Below are 14595 nucleotides of genomic sequence, written 5' to 3' on the forward strand. Positions count from 1 at the left end.
AGAGACAAGTTACTATACCAATGTCGATAATGGAACAAGCTGCAATTTGATATACTTTTTGTTCTATTTGTAAATGAGAAAAAGTGAATTGATGATGACAGGTGCACTGTAAGTAATGAAAGGATCTGAAAACAAAAATATACACAAGAACATCCAAAGGACAAGCATATGTATTCAGTATACACTGTAATGATGACTTGCCTTCTCCATCTTGCTGACACACACAATTAAGGAACTGATTATGGGAAAATGTATATAATACTGCCTCAAATGTACTTTTATATGGACAATGCATTGATCCAGTAAACAGCGAGTTTGACATTCTCCTTACAAATAGACATGCTGTTTGTTCAGAAGATATAATTAGCAAATGATTTACTCAGCATGTTTGTTTGTCTCCTTTATAATCAATAAAGCTATAAATATTGAACGAGGTATTAAGCCACTAGATATGTAAGAAAGCCTTTGGTGGAAATAGGCCTTTTGTTCATTCCTTTAATGGAGGTATCACAATTCTCCGTGCGTTGCAGAGTCAATAGCTTTTATTACAACGGTGGCACTTAAAAGCTTTTAATAATAACATTCTTCATTTAGGGTTCATTCTGGTCAGCTTTATTTAAAATCTACTGCAGTGATGTTATCATACAATGGTAAAATGTAACTCCACTTTTATCTATACTTATGAACAACCTCACATTCTAGGACAGGGCAGCAGATAATTAGACATGTGAAAATTAAAGTCTACACCTAGTCATTATCATTTTATTGAAGCCCTATCATGTTATTGTACTTCCTGTTATGGGGTGACAACTGTCTCCCAACTGTGCTCCTGTGTTGTCACCTGGCACATGTGCCCCATGATGGAGAATGGATGCAGCTGTGATGACACATTACATAGGCATGGCCTCATGTTGTCAGTATCCGCAAGCTTGATACACAGTGATTTATCAAACTACGGGGTCTATTCACAAAGCTGCCGAAGGATCTGGCCGTAGCAAGGCAGTTTTGTGAATAGACCCCTAAGTGTCATCCAATCCTTGGGTTTATATCTACTTTAAAGCCTTGGTATTTATTACTGTTATCCAGTCAGTCTTCATATACAGAAATCAAAGCACTTTTCTTTTAGAGTATTTTTAATTGCCTAGTGCTACAGGAAGGGTTAAAATACTATATTCTAACAGCATGCTGTAGGGCCGAACTCCTGCTGCCACGCACAATGCAGAGGTCGGGTCTCCAGTGGTCTGACACGCAGCTTGCACAATCCTTCAATTAACAGCCTGGCTCAGGGAGCATCAGCACTCTGGAAAGAAGCACAGTGTGCATGTCAGACCAATGGAGACCCGAGCTTCTGCATTGTGCGTGACAGCAGTTCGACTCTCCAGCATGTTGCTAGAACAGGGTATTTAACCCTTCCTGCAGCAGGGTGGTGAGGGTTTAGAACCAGGTCAGGTTTTTATTTCGGATTCAGTTCATATATGAAGCTGCATCGGACAGTAGTAGACCTTCAAATAATAGGTGGGTGCTCATAGTAATAGCATTGGATGAAGCCTCGCCAAAACCAGATCAAGGGATATAAAGTCACTAGCACTCCAGTCGTAATTGCGTCTCAGATTTATTGCGATGAACAGCTTTGCATACAATATACCGACATTTCACAAGCTCACTTTCTCAAGGCAACATAGAGTGACAAAATACCGGTTATAAGTGTATATAACAGAAAACAGATGACCTTGCTCCAATATACTGTATGTCTGTGATGCTGTCCTACACAATTACATGTCTGGAGTGCTGGTTACATTGCATCCCTTCCAGACAAATTTACGCTATTTGTGTTTGTAGCCATTGTCAGCGGTAGAGAAAGTGAAGAAAAATTCAAAACTAAATATTTCAAAGGGGAATTAGTGACCACTGGTTTTGATGGTGACAACTGAAAGGATTTACCTTGCTGTAGAGCAGTCTTTCTCAACCAGGGTGCTGTGGCACACCGATGTGCCTTCTGACTTCCTTGGGAGTGCCTTGAAATTTTGTGATGGCAGGACCCTGATGTGAAGGGGGAACTCTGATGTAAAAGGCAGAAACTCTGATATGAAAGGGGAGTTCTGACATAAATAGGGACTCTGATGTGAAGAATGGCTTTTGATGTGAAAGGAGTGGGCTCTGGTATGAAAGGGGGCTCTGATGTGAAGGGCAGCTCCTGACGTGAAGAGGGGCTTCTAATGCGAAGGGGGCTCCTGATATGAAGGGGGGCTGCTGATGTGAAGTGGGACACTGATGTGAAAGGGGGTACTCTGATGTGAAAGGAGGCTCTGATGTGAAGGGGGGACTTCGATGTAAAGTGAGGAAGCCCATTTTTTTGTGTGGGGTCCCTCCTTAAACTCCACTACATTTCAGACTGGGGTGCCTCGAGATTTTGCATACTTTTAAAGGTTGCCGTGACAGAAAAAATAAGAAATGCTGCTGTAGAGTTTTCCTCTCACTTCCTGTTGTGTCTGCAGGACAGGAAGTGAGGGCAAATTACAAAAGTGAAACAGATGGCAAAAAACTAAACCTTTTGTCTTTAGATAAGTCTCCTACATACGAACGGGTTCCATTCCAAGAGCGCGTTCTTAAATCCAATTTGTAAGTTCAACAAAGTTAGCTTAAAGGAGAACTATGAGGTGAGTGCTTTTCACTCACCTCATAGTTCTAGCCGACCTGTGACAATGAGACTGTCACAGGTCGGCTCAGTAGATCGGGAAGTGAGCGAACACATACCAGGTTCGCTCACCTCTCGATCCTGTCACGGCTCTCTGCCGTGACAGGGGGAGGAGCTGGATTCCCCTCTCCCCACTCTGATCTGCCAGCGCTGACTGGCGGAACGGACGGGGGAGGGGGCGGGTACAGCTGGCTCTGCCTCTAGATAGGCAGAGCCAGCTGTCACTCACGCAGCTGGGCGGATCCCATCATCTAAGTCGGGATCCGCTCCAGCTGCGGCGTCTCAGTATACCGCAAGCTGTAGCTCGCGGTATACTGAGCTTAGGGTGACAGGAGAACGCTAGTTTGTGTCCTCCCGTTACCCTAAGGAGAACTATGGGGAAAAACACTGACCCCATAGTTCTCCTTTAAGGACTTAGCTACATCACTGCTGCTCTTACTCTTGCTTCTGGACATCCTGGGCTTGAAATAAAGTTACTGTACTGTACTGATACTATATACAGTACTGTACATTTAAGTACACAAAAGCACACGCACGTGACAATGTATGCCAGACACGTGAACTAACTTACATGACTGGACACGCGAACGCATGTTCACATCTTTGAAAGTTCACAACTTGAATGTTTTGTAGGGGACTTACTGTATTTAGTTTATCCCAGTATGTCCAGGGCTTTGTCCTATAATAAGAGATTTGTTGAATATGGAGAAGAATAGAGTCACTTCAGAATTTAATATCTACCCAGAAGGGAATAAAATACTGAGATAAAACACGAAATATTGATGCTGCTCATAACAAACAGCCACATTTGCTTTTGTTTTCTACCAGGAAATGTGTTAGAACTTGGTTTATATTGGCAGCAAAACATATTTTATAAGAAACTCTTGTGTTTGAAGTGGTTTGTGTGTTTGCAATATAATTTATTTATTCCAGAATATTTATAATTTAAAACGAGAATAAAAAGAAGATGTATACAGTAGATTAGGTTCACAGAGCAAGAAGAAAAAGGGGAAGGGCAACCAATACTGAAAAATGTTTACAAGTGATTACAAGAAGTATGATCAGCAGTATGGCAATTGACGGTCTTCTTCTCAAAAATGTTTTCTGTAAAATACTTTTTTCTTCCTACGAATGTTGAACTCCGTGGTTTTTAGAAAATACATAAATAAGTGTCCCAGTGTAAAAATAAAAAGGTGTCATGCCCCGTCCCCAAATGTAGAACACCTTATCTGGCTTTGCCCCTCCATTAAGCTATTCTGGTGGCACACTCTAGCTTATATGAACGCTGGTTCTGACAACCATAGAACCGCCGACCCAACCCTCTACCTTTTTCATGTCACTAATCTCTCCACACCACGATTTATTAGACAACCCTTTCAATGGGAGCACATCTGCATTATTGCTGCCAGGAAGGCCATCCTGATGAACTGGTTATCACCTGCCCCTCTTTCTTTAACCACCCTTAAAGAACTCCTCCATAAGCTGATATCCCTAGAGAAACTTGATGCCCGATATAACTGTTCATACACTGACAGATTTTTTGCCACCTGGACCCCATTTCTGACTCGGGAATTAGCTTTGTGTCAGCTCAAAGAGGGGATGTCTCTATTTAAAGATACAGAGTGGTACCACTAGGCAAAATTAACTGCATCCCTAGGCCTTCTGTGCATCCTTTTGACGCTCCCCTATGAGGTATTAACTAGACTAGCCCATGCTATGCCCCTCTTACCCCTAGAGATCAGATATTTACTTACATGATGTTATACGGTTTCGATGGTGATTGTGATGATTATCGCTGTATTTACTATTTTGTTTTGTTTATTTGCCTGAAACCTATGTGACATCCTGTCATTGTGAACTTGAAATGAATGCGGCAAATTCTGCCTGTTATATAATGTTGGAAAACCTTCAATAAAAATTACATGCAAAAAAAATAAATAAAAAAGGAGCTTCAGCTGCAATACTCACCTCCTCAATGATGCCACTTCACAAAGACCCACAGCTCTACAATCCAGCTCTGGTTCTCTTCTGGGTTGAATGATGCTCATTGTCATCCAACCCACCTCCTGTGAGCCTAGGCAGTCATGAACACACCTCCTGGAAGGAACATTATCACACAGCCTGGGCTCATGTGACCTACACACATCTGGGCTCACCTGGACCTACACACACAATATTAGGTGAGCCACTGGAGAAAAGGAAGAACCTATGATGTCCCTAGACTGGCCTGAAGACTGCAGAAAAAAGGTGTGTCTAATGGGATTTTTGGATAAAAAGTAGTGGTGGGGGTGACGGAGGGGGTGAGTGGAGTTGGTTTTTTGGTGTTATACATGTTCATCAACCAGATTTGAGAAGAACCATTAGTCAATGGGTTCAGCACTCACATGAGAAACGTATCTGGAATCCGTCCCTTGAGGCAGTGGTTCTCAATCTGTGTAACCTCAGAACCCACATTTGTCCTTGGTCAGTAAGTCGCGACCCAAGTCGAACTGCAATGTAATGCACAGCATTGCAGTACCGGGCGTTCGGGTGCAGGCAATCGAACTATGGGTGGGAGGTGCGTTTGGGTGTCATTCAAATTAATGGCAACGCAACACACCTTCCACACCAGAACACACAGTAGGTGCGATTGTGTGGTACAGTGCTGTGCGTAAATGGACCCTGTAAATGGACCCTCAAACACTGACAGACACACACAACCACAGACACAATCTCACATACTCAGACATTCTCACACACACATACTCACTCCACAAAAAAATTATAATTTTTTTCTTTTTTTTAAGATCCACCCAGTCTCCTTACCTTACGAGAACTGGAGTGGATCCTCAGCTTGGGGTCCAGTGTGGGCTGCTGTGCTGTGACATAGCTCTATCCATAGTGCATTGCATGTACAGTTCCCATGCACGCCCTGTAGAGGTGCCAGGAGCCAGAATGTGACGTCACTTTGGTCCAGGCACCTCTATAGGTCACATGTGAAGCTATAAGCAATGCAAGTATGGATGGAGCTCCATTATAGCAATACTTCCAGCCCACCCCACCTCAAGCTGAAACACAGGGACGGGCAGCATATTTTGAATGGCTGTTCTGCGCGAGAACTGACGGTGCTGCGCTAGGGGGAGGCTGAGGAGTCTCTCACCTAGAAAAGTGGAAGGCATGTGGCGACCCACTTAACATGGGATTGCAACCCACTTTTGGGTCACGACCCACCAGTCAAGGTCTTAAGGGGAAAGTACGGTGCATTTCATATGAGCACATTGAGTTATTTTTAGGTGTTTACATAAAAACAATGTTATGCTAACAGTTATCTATAGCTTTTATAATCACTAATCTCAGTCTGAGTATCAAGATGTACAGCTCTCCAACTTCAATGCAAACAAAGTTTAATGGGATGTTTGTTAAAATGGTATGTAAAGGCAACATCTTTTAATTGTTTTGGATGGAGTAAGAAAGATTCAGGCCCCTGACAATTTCTATTAATACCTGTATCCATGCTGGGGATATTCACTTCTGTATTTACTGTGGTAACCACTTTCACTGATACAGAAATGGATGAAAAATCAAGAAATGTAACACGGCCACCAAGAAGAGACAGTGTAACCATACAGGTTATGGTGAAAAAGGACTATAGGAATCATAAAGCCCTGCAACCAAATCAGAGCATAGCACAGAAAAGCTTTCCTAGAACAGATGGCATTCACGTATCTCATTGCAGCACATATCCCAAAAATATGAGGATTATTCTTCATTTCAGGACAGTGGGCAGAATCATGCAAATAATTGTTTTTTGCCCCGTTGGCCAGATGCACATCCAGAACCACTAGTGTGTAGTGCAAACATAGTTACATAGTTAGTTAGGTTGAAAAAAGACACATGTCCATCGAGTTCAACCTAAATATAGCCTAGTATTATAAAATCATTGACTCCAAGCTACATACAGCTGTTTTAGGCTATTTGGCCATTGCCAATGTGGTGGATGGAAATCATGAGTTCTATGGCTTTAGCACTGCACTGACACTGCACTGACGATGGCTCTATGAGGTTAGGCTATATCTGCACTATAGTGTACCAGCGGTTTTGGATATGCATTGGACTGTTGGGGCATTAATGGATAATGTATATGGCTCTGGCCTCTGTCCTGAAATGAGGAATAATCCTCTCATTTTCGGGATATGTGCTGGAAGTTTGTAAGGGTCACCCACACCAGTAATGTTCCTTGTTATTCACATTATAGCATTATATCTGTAATCCTTGCCATCACTTTGCACTCTTCAGACACCTGATAAGAGAAGTCATCTCAGCCCATGTAATCCTGAAAGTAATTATCTTTTCCTATATTTACTGCTGATCTCCTTGTGCCTGAACAGGGATTGAGCACAGTGATGGGAAATGATCTATTCACATTTAACCTGAGTCAGGTCACATCTCTTCAAGGCATCCAGGCCAACACAAAGAAACACCAACCTTTTGGGGACATAAGGTGACAACTATCATGAGAAAAGGTGTCCTTAAACTTTACTCACAAGCCTAGAAATGAACATAATTTTCCTCTCATTGGAGTGCTGGCGAAGTATGCCAATATGTCAGATTGTGCCGCAGTTGGCTGTACTACACCCGGTATCGGTTCTGTTTTACTGTAGTAGGATTGAAGTCATAGGAAGGTTATAGTTCTGGACAATGGAAATCAGGTTTTTTCAATAATATATAAAGAGTGAAGTGCACTAACCCAGTGCAACCAATGAGAATTCATATTTACTAGTCTGACAACAGTAAACTTGGATGTGATTGGTGGCACTTGGTTAATGCTGTGTGTGCATAGTCATCACTCTTTACACAGTGTTACTGACTAAGCCTGTAAGTTTGTGAAAGGCAATGCAAAGACTCCGGGTCCAATTACATAAAGAGTAATTCCACTTTCGTAGGTGAGTTTGGGAAAATGGAATTACACCACTCCAATCTGGCCCCCTCTCCCCCCTACCCTGCTATACTTGCCTTTGGGCAAACATTCCTTCCCCTCCGCTGCTGCCGGTGTACTATCCGTACCCCGTACAGTCGTGTACTCATTGGTCAGTGCTTCTGATTGAATACTGCAGAATACTACAGGAGAGAGCAGAGACAAGACCAGTAACCCTGCACAAGTTGAGAGCAGGAGTGACTGGTCTTAATTACAGGAAGCTCCTGCACAGAGAAAATACACAAAGTACACCAAGATTCAAATAATACTTGCTTATCCTCGAGTTCAACTTTAAAGATCTCCCCTTAAAATAAAACTGCTTTACATGCAGACATAGACATATAGCAGTCCCGTGTATTTGAAGCTCTTCGGGTCTAGCATTTATTATATTGAATATTCTGTGTTCATACCTGTTGAGTCCATCATTGCCATAAGACAAATCAAATTTTCCCTGCACCTGTTGCTATTTGGCTTCCTCCATGGTGAGTCTCTGGATTTCCTAAAAACATTTAAAAAAAAAAAACTTTTAAAAAGGGTTAAAACTTACCTGTGTCTTGCCGTGCGCTCTGAACATCTGAAGAGTCTTGGGCAGCTGCAAAGGATCTTGGGGCGGGCGCATGCGCAGTTCAGATGTTCGGCCAGGAGACGAGGAGAGACACAAGGCAAGTTTATGGAGCAGCGTGCACCCGCACAGACTCAGTGGGACAGCAGAGGAGAGGAGGACAGAGGAGTCAGCGCTGGATTGGAGATTTGAACATGGACGGGTCATTTATTCATTCATTCTTGTATCACAATCTCACCCATTGGTTGCTGCCAGGGGTCTTAAAGGAAATTTAATGGCCTTTTCTGTGGAAATGCTAGTAGTCAGGCTTTAGTGTTCTCTGAGACATTGATGTGGAACAAACACGCGGATCAGGAAAGTTGGAGCCTCCACACTTCCTCAGTTTGGCCCCATTCACACTTTCGCGATGCATGAACGCGTGCTGCGTTTTTAATGGGCTGCCGCACGCAGGACATATGTGGAAAAGAAGCTCATGCAGCATTTTCAGCTGCGAGCTTCCTGTGTTTTTTGACAATGCATTTGTGCATGTTTGACGCAATGGCAAAAACCAGTATTTTGGGTGTCATTAACAAGTAATGGCATAGCAAGCCCCTCGTGCTTTTTTGACATGTTGGGTGAACTCGCAGCACACGCTTTGGCGTGTGTTCATATAATGCATAAGTCTGAATGGGGAATTAAAGATTTCCCTTTAAGTCACTCTGTCATGAGCAACAGATGGGGTGGCAATTGCTGACATGTTGATGTTTTGGCATCAATGCTTCCTGAATGTCTGAATTTAAAACCAGATACAGAGATAAGGGATAGATAAGGAATTTTGACACTTTTCTGACACTCTTTTACAGGATGCTCGTTTCAGGTCTATGACTCAAAAATATTGAAGCCATATACAGTCAGGCAACTAGCATCAAAGGAGGGTCAGCTATGGTAGCCCCCATACTTTTCTAACGACAGAGTCACTTTAAAATGAATGAGTATTTACTGACACATGCGAAAACCTGTACCAAAACATTTGCTCTTACTGCTTTTTAAGAAAGAGAAAAGGTAATATAAATGTCTGATACTAAATTGTCTTTGAACTATTGCCAACGTTTTCCTTTTAAATCCTAACTTGGAGATCTGATTTTAAAGCCCACCTTTGGACACAAGATCCCCCTGCCACTCCTTTCTTCTGCCCCCCACACCCACATCCATTTAGCACTTCAGTCTTCTGAGGACTCTGCTGCTGGACATCTAATAGCAATGTCCACATTGGCAGGCAGTGACAGTGACAGGACACCTGAAGTAGGATCCTCCGTCTCTGCATCGAAGAAGACAAAAAACGTAAAAGCTGGAGTGTCACATGACCACAGATTTAGGTAAGTATTTTGGGCATTTAAAAGTTTTTATTTTAAACAAAAGCTGGCCACAGCTAGAGTAGGAAAGCCCGTCCCCTGCCAGCATGCTGTAAAAAAGGACCTCTGCTCTGTGTGTGATCTCTCTGCAGAGGTCCCAACAAGCCACCTACTGAACCAGAGCTAGGGCTCATCAATCAGAGCATGAGATTTGCTGATTACAGAGCTATAGGTCTGATTTAGCAGGGGGTTATTTTTTACCTCTGCAGAGAGACCACTGCTTCCGCACAGAGACCAATGATCAATGCAGCCTGCTGGCCGGGCACAGGCTTTTCTACTTTGGCTGTGGCTGCTTTCTAAATAAAATGACCTGTAAGACTTTGCACAGCTTTTGTGTCGATGCATCTGAAATGCATGTAGCTGATTTAACCTGATAGTTCATTTGGGCCTTAAAACAACATTATTATCTGGAACTCCCCCATAAGGGTGCTGCATGAATACCCTTTAAACTCTATTCTTTTTTCCTGTAGTATGCCATATAGCATAGGTCCTCCCAACCGTTTGTAGAAGAATATGGAAAAACAACTGGGGTTGATGCTGTGAGTATGTCAATAGGAGCCCATGACTAAGACACAGCCTTCGCACGCCATGGCTGCCTATCTTCACGTAGGCCTCACGTTTCCATACAATGTATCTATGTCGTCATAAACAGCCTCATTATTCTACTTTATATTTTTAACCTTTATTGTATCTATTTGTGATGGCTGCTTGCGATTTTTTTTGTGCTTCCATAAATGAAACTGACATTATAATAAACTTGTGCAAACAGAAGATAAAGAGTGGGCAATGGTGAACGGGACCAGCTGCTGGCTCCTGACAGATATCTGGTGAGGGGTTCTCACGTGTTCCTCTTTTAGATATACAAAAAAATGACTTTTTTTTTTTGAGGGCTTGACATTTCCATTAGTTCTGAAAACCCTTCACTGCTGACAGTCTATCAATGGAGGACATTTCAACATGGAGCAAATACTGCTAATAATTACATAAGTGAAGTGCTACAGGTGGATTGTATAGACGTCAGCTTTAAATATAAAAATATAAATGTAGGTTTTAATGATTTTCATAAAATGTTCATATTAGCCTCAATTAATAATAAGATACATGAGTTACATGCATTGGTTATGTTACGGTGATCAAAATGTTCTATTTTATGAATAAATATAACAATTGTGTGGAACTTATTTTTCTGAATGACATTGACGTATATATATAGAGTGGGGAAAATAATTTTTTGATCCTTTGCAGATTTTGTAAGTTTGCCCACTTACAAAGAAATGAAAGGTCTATAATTTTTATCATATGTGTATTTTAAATGATAGAGACAGAATATCAACCAAAAATCCAGAAAAAACACATGATACAAATGTTCTAAATTGAGTTGCAGTTCAGTGAGTAAAATAAGTATTTGATACCCAAGCAAAACATGACTTAATGCTTGGTGGAGAAATACTTGTTGGCAAGCACAGAGGTAAGATGTTTATTGGAGTTGGTTACCAGGTTTGCACTCATCTCAGGAGGGATTTTGGTCCACTCTTCTTTAAAGATCTTCTCTAAATCCTTAATGTTTCTTAGCTGTCGCTTGGCAACTCGAAGTTTCAGCTCTCTATATACATTTTCTTAAGGATTAAGGTCTGGAGACTGGCTTGGCCACTCCATGGCCTTAATGTGCTTCTTCTTGAGCCACTGCTTTGTTGCCTTGGCGGTGTGTCTTGGGTCATCATGCTGAAAGACCCATCCATGACCCATTTTCAGTGTTCTGGCTGAGGGAAGGAGATTCTCATCCAAGATTTTACAATACATGGCTCTGTCCATTGTCCCCTAAATGCAGCAAAGTCGGCCTGTACATTTAGCAGAGAGACAGCCCCAAAGCATAATGTTTCCACCGCTGTGCTTGACTGTAGGAATGGTGTTCTTAGGGTCATAGTCAGCATTTTTCATCCTCCAAACACAGTGAGTCAAATTAATGCCAAATAGATCAATTTTGGTCCATTCCAACCACAGCACTCCAACCACGGGAGCTGAAAACAGCATCTTCACTGACAGTAAAAGGTATTTTAAAGCATGTCCAAGCCAAAAGCAGTCACACATCATAATGTTGGGTTACAGTAGTATACAGAGATTAAAAGGTATGAGACTTCAATTGGACTTTAAATAATAATAAATCCCTTTGGTGTTCTGAGATGTCAATAAGTAATGATATCCAGATACCTCTATTTTTAGACAACAATCTTTAGCTGTACAAAATACGCAAACACAAATAGTTCGACAATATAATTTTATTGTGTTTCCCCGCTTTCCCCCGAAGCCCCCAAAAAACAAACTATCTGTCAATACAATGGTTTTACAAATACAGATTCAGATTGCAATTACAATAAAGCAAGTCACATGGCCACAGACAGAACATGCTTGCTTGATGGAATTCCCTTAGTACTCCCAGTGCAGGATTACTAAACACGCCAACCAAAAAAACAGTAAGGGCTCAGTTCAGCTGAATGATAGGTGAAGACGAGGAGACACTTGTTCTACCATAGGCTCTAATCTAAAATCAATGAAAATTGGTGGAAATTCAATACACCAGGAATGAAAAAGCTGAAGTGTAAACGGTTACTTAAAAGGGGCTTTCTTTTAAAACTAGACCACCAACCCTTCTAGTATGTATATTATAAAAGTAGACTGATAGGGTGAGGATGGGATGGCCATATTGCAGCCTGTGTCTTCATAATGACCCGGGTCTAGGGCTACTTTAACAATCTATAGGCTTATTCAAATAAGCATTGCAAACAGACCAATTGCGAAGGCAGAAATCAAAAGCAACCAATCAGATTGCAGGTTTATGTTTCTTGAGAATGATGTGGCCAGCTTTTCCTGGACTACATATCTTTGTGCTATTTCTGTAGAGGTGTGCATCAGCAGGGACTCAGGCTGACAATGGAGTCGTACTGCGCAAATGAGCCTGTAGTCCACATCGGGGGGAACACATCCTAGGGTGGCAATGCTGTTTCTGCATAGGCAGGCACTAAGGGATCATTGTCACCCAGAACAGGAGGTTGCTAATAAGTCTGTTATTAGCAGGATAACCAGATACAATTAAAGGAAAAGCAGTCCAGTAGGCAAGAAACCAATACACTGACCAAAGCTAATGAAGGGTGATCTACCACACTTTGAATTTTGAGTTTAAATACACTTTACTATTCACGGCTGCAATGGGTAACTGCTCTTTGCTTATATACCTCACTGTAATTCTTGAAAAAGACCACAGTGGTTTAAAGGTAAACTGATGTTGGCGGCTATGTTGGCTACCACATAGCCACCAACCTAAGGTCGATGTTTGCATTACTTTATTGAATACAACAATCTGTGTCCATTTCCTTGTAGACCGAAAGAGTATCTTTCCTTAATTATTGGTCCAGCAGCTTCTTCTTCCAAGGTGCCTCAACCGACAAAATGTCTCCTCTGTTGGGTTCTTAGGTAAATGGTGTACTTCAGGCCAGTGGGTAGTACTTTGCATATTATGCCTATAAAATACTATAACAGCGTCTCAATTCTTTTCACAATATGATAATGATAAAATATCGAGCAACGGTTTGATCACTTTATTTTTTTGCACAAATTTTGTGGTCACACATTTTCACACATAATGTAGAAATAGAAATAAGCCAGTAAATCTCGCCTTCATGGATTGTTTTAATGCACCAAAAACAATGTGTATGCTCCTTAGTGTACACGAATACAAAAAAATATATTTCCTCCCAGCTACAAGTACACCTTTTTACTTATTACACTGTACTTGTCCCTTTCAATTCCGCTGCTGAAAGGTCTCATCTGCTTGAAATAGTCGACGAAAAAGGTCACCAGCACTCAGTGCTGGTGACCTTTTTCGTCGACTGTTCGTTTTGCACGGTGCCATCCATGGAGTTACTGCAAGCACCATCCCTGTGTACTGGCCGGGATTGCTGAAAGGTGTGCGGAGAGCACCCTCACCCTACTGCATCTGCTTGAAATAAACATTTTTTTTTCTTTATTTAAAAGGTTATCTACAATAATGTAAAGCTCTTAGACTTTTAACTACTAGGGTTTTAAATGTGAGGTCCTAGGGTCAGGCACCTTGCACTGGTGAATTTTTGGTTGTAGGGTCCCTTTTATTTTAAAAAAATACATATATTTAATGATGACTTAATAGATAGGGAGCTGCATTTGTCATTTATATCCACATGGAATACTGCTTTAAAAGATTTTGAAAGCTGAAAAGTTTAGAAAATGTATTCTAATATTTTATCATTTGTAAATGAGACTAAATCAAATATTGTGATATTTTGCAGAACTGACACCTGGCCCTCAATTAGAACTTGTCTGGTTTCTTGTAGAATTATAATACTTATTTCTCACATTTCCATTTGCAGTTTGCTTGCCTGGGCATTTATATAGCTCTGATATGGGAAACAACTAATACATGGTGGCCAACAAGGTATATAAACAAATAAGAGGGTCCAATGCCAAAAAAAGATAGCTTTTGTCAAATTATTACCAAGGGTACCCAACACAGTTGTAGTTTGTAGGACCCTTTTAAAATTAATGAAGTACACACCTGCACCTCTCTTCCACCAAGGTAAAAGATTTCCCATAATTAATTAAACTCTTTCCATGAGAGGAGGGGTATTCATTGATTTAAAGACCCTAGGTCAACTTCTATAGCAAAGGGCTGTGTTAAGACTAAACCCTTATTTGAAGCTAGCCAGAATCGGACTGGTTGTTATGCAGGTTCCTTTCAACGATAACCTTTCACTTCTATTAGTATTCATTCCAGCACCACCCCTATCTATCAGTCCTTATACCATAGCTAATTTTCACAAGGCTTAGATTTCACAAAGCTTTCTGCTGTGAAATTAAGTTATTGACCTGGAGTTTGTAAAACATTTAATATACCTCTTCTCTGTGAAAGTGGGGGAAGTTTAAGTTTTCCTGAAGAACCTCTTTAAAGTCCAAACCTAACAGG

Source organism: Nanorana parkeri, unplaced genomic scaffold (genome assembly GCF_000935625.1).
Source record: "Nanorana parkeri isolate BGI_ZX_2015 unplaced genomic scaffold, ASM93562v1 scaffold505, whole genome shotgun sequence".
In the NCBI taxonomy this organism is placed as follows: domain Eukaryota; kingdom Metazoa; phylum Chordata; class Amphibia; order Anura; family Dicroglossidae; genus Nanorana; species Nanorana parkeri.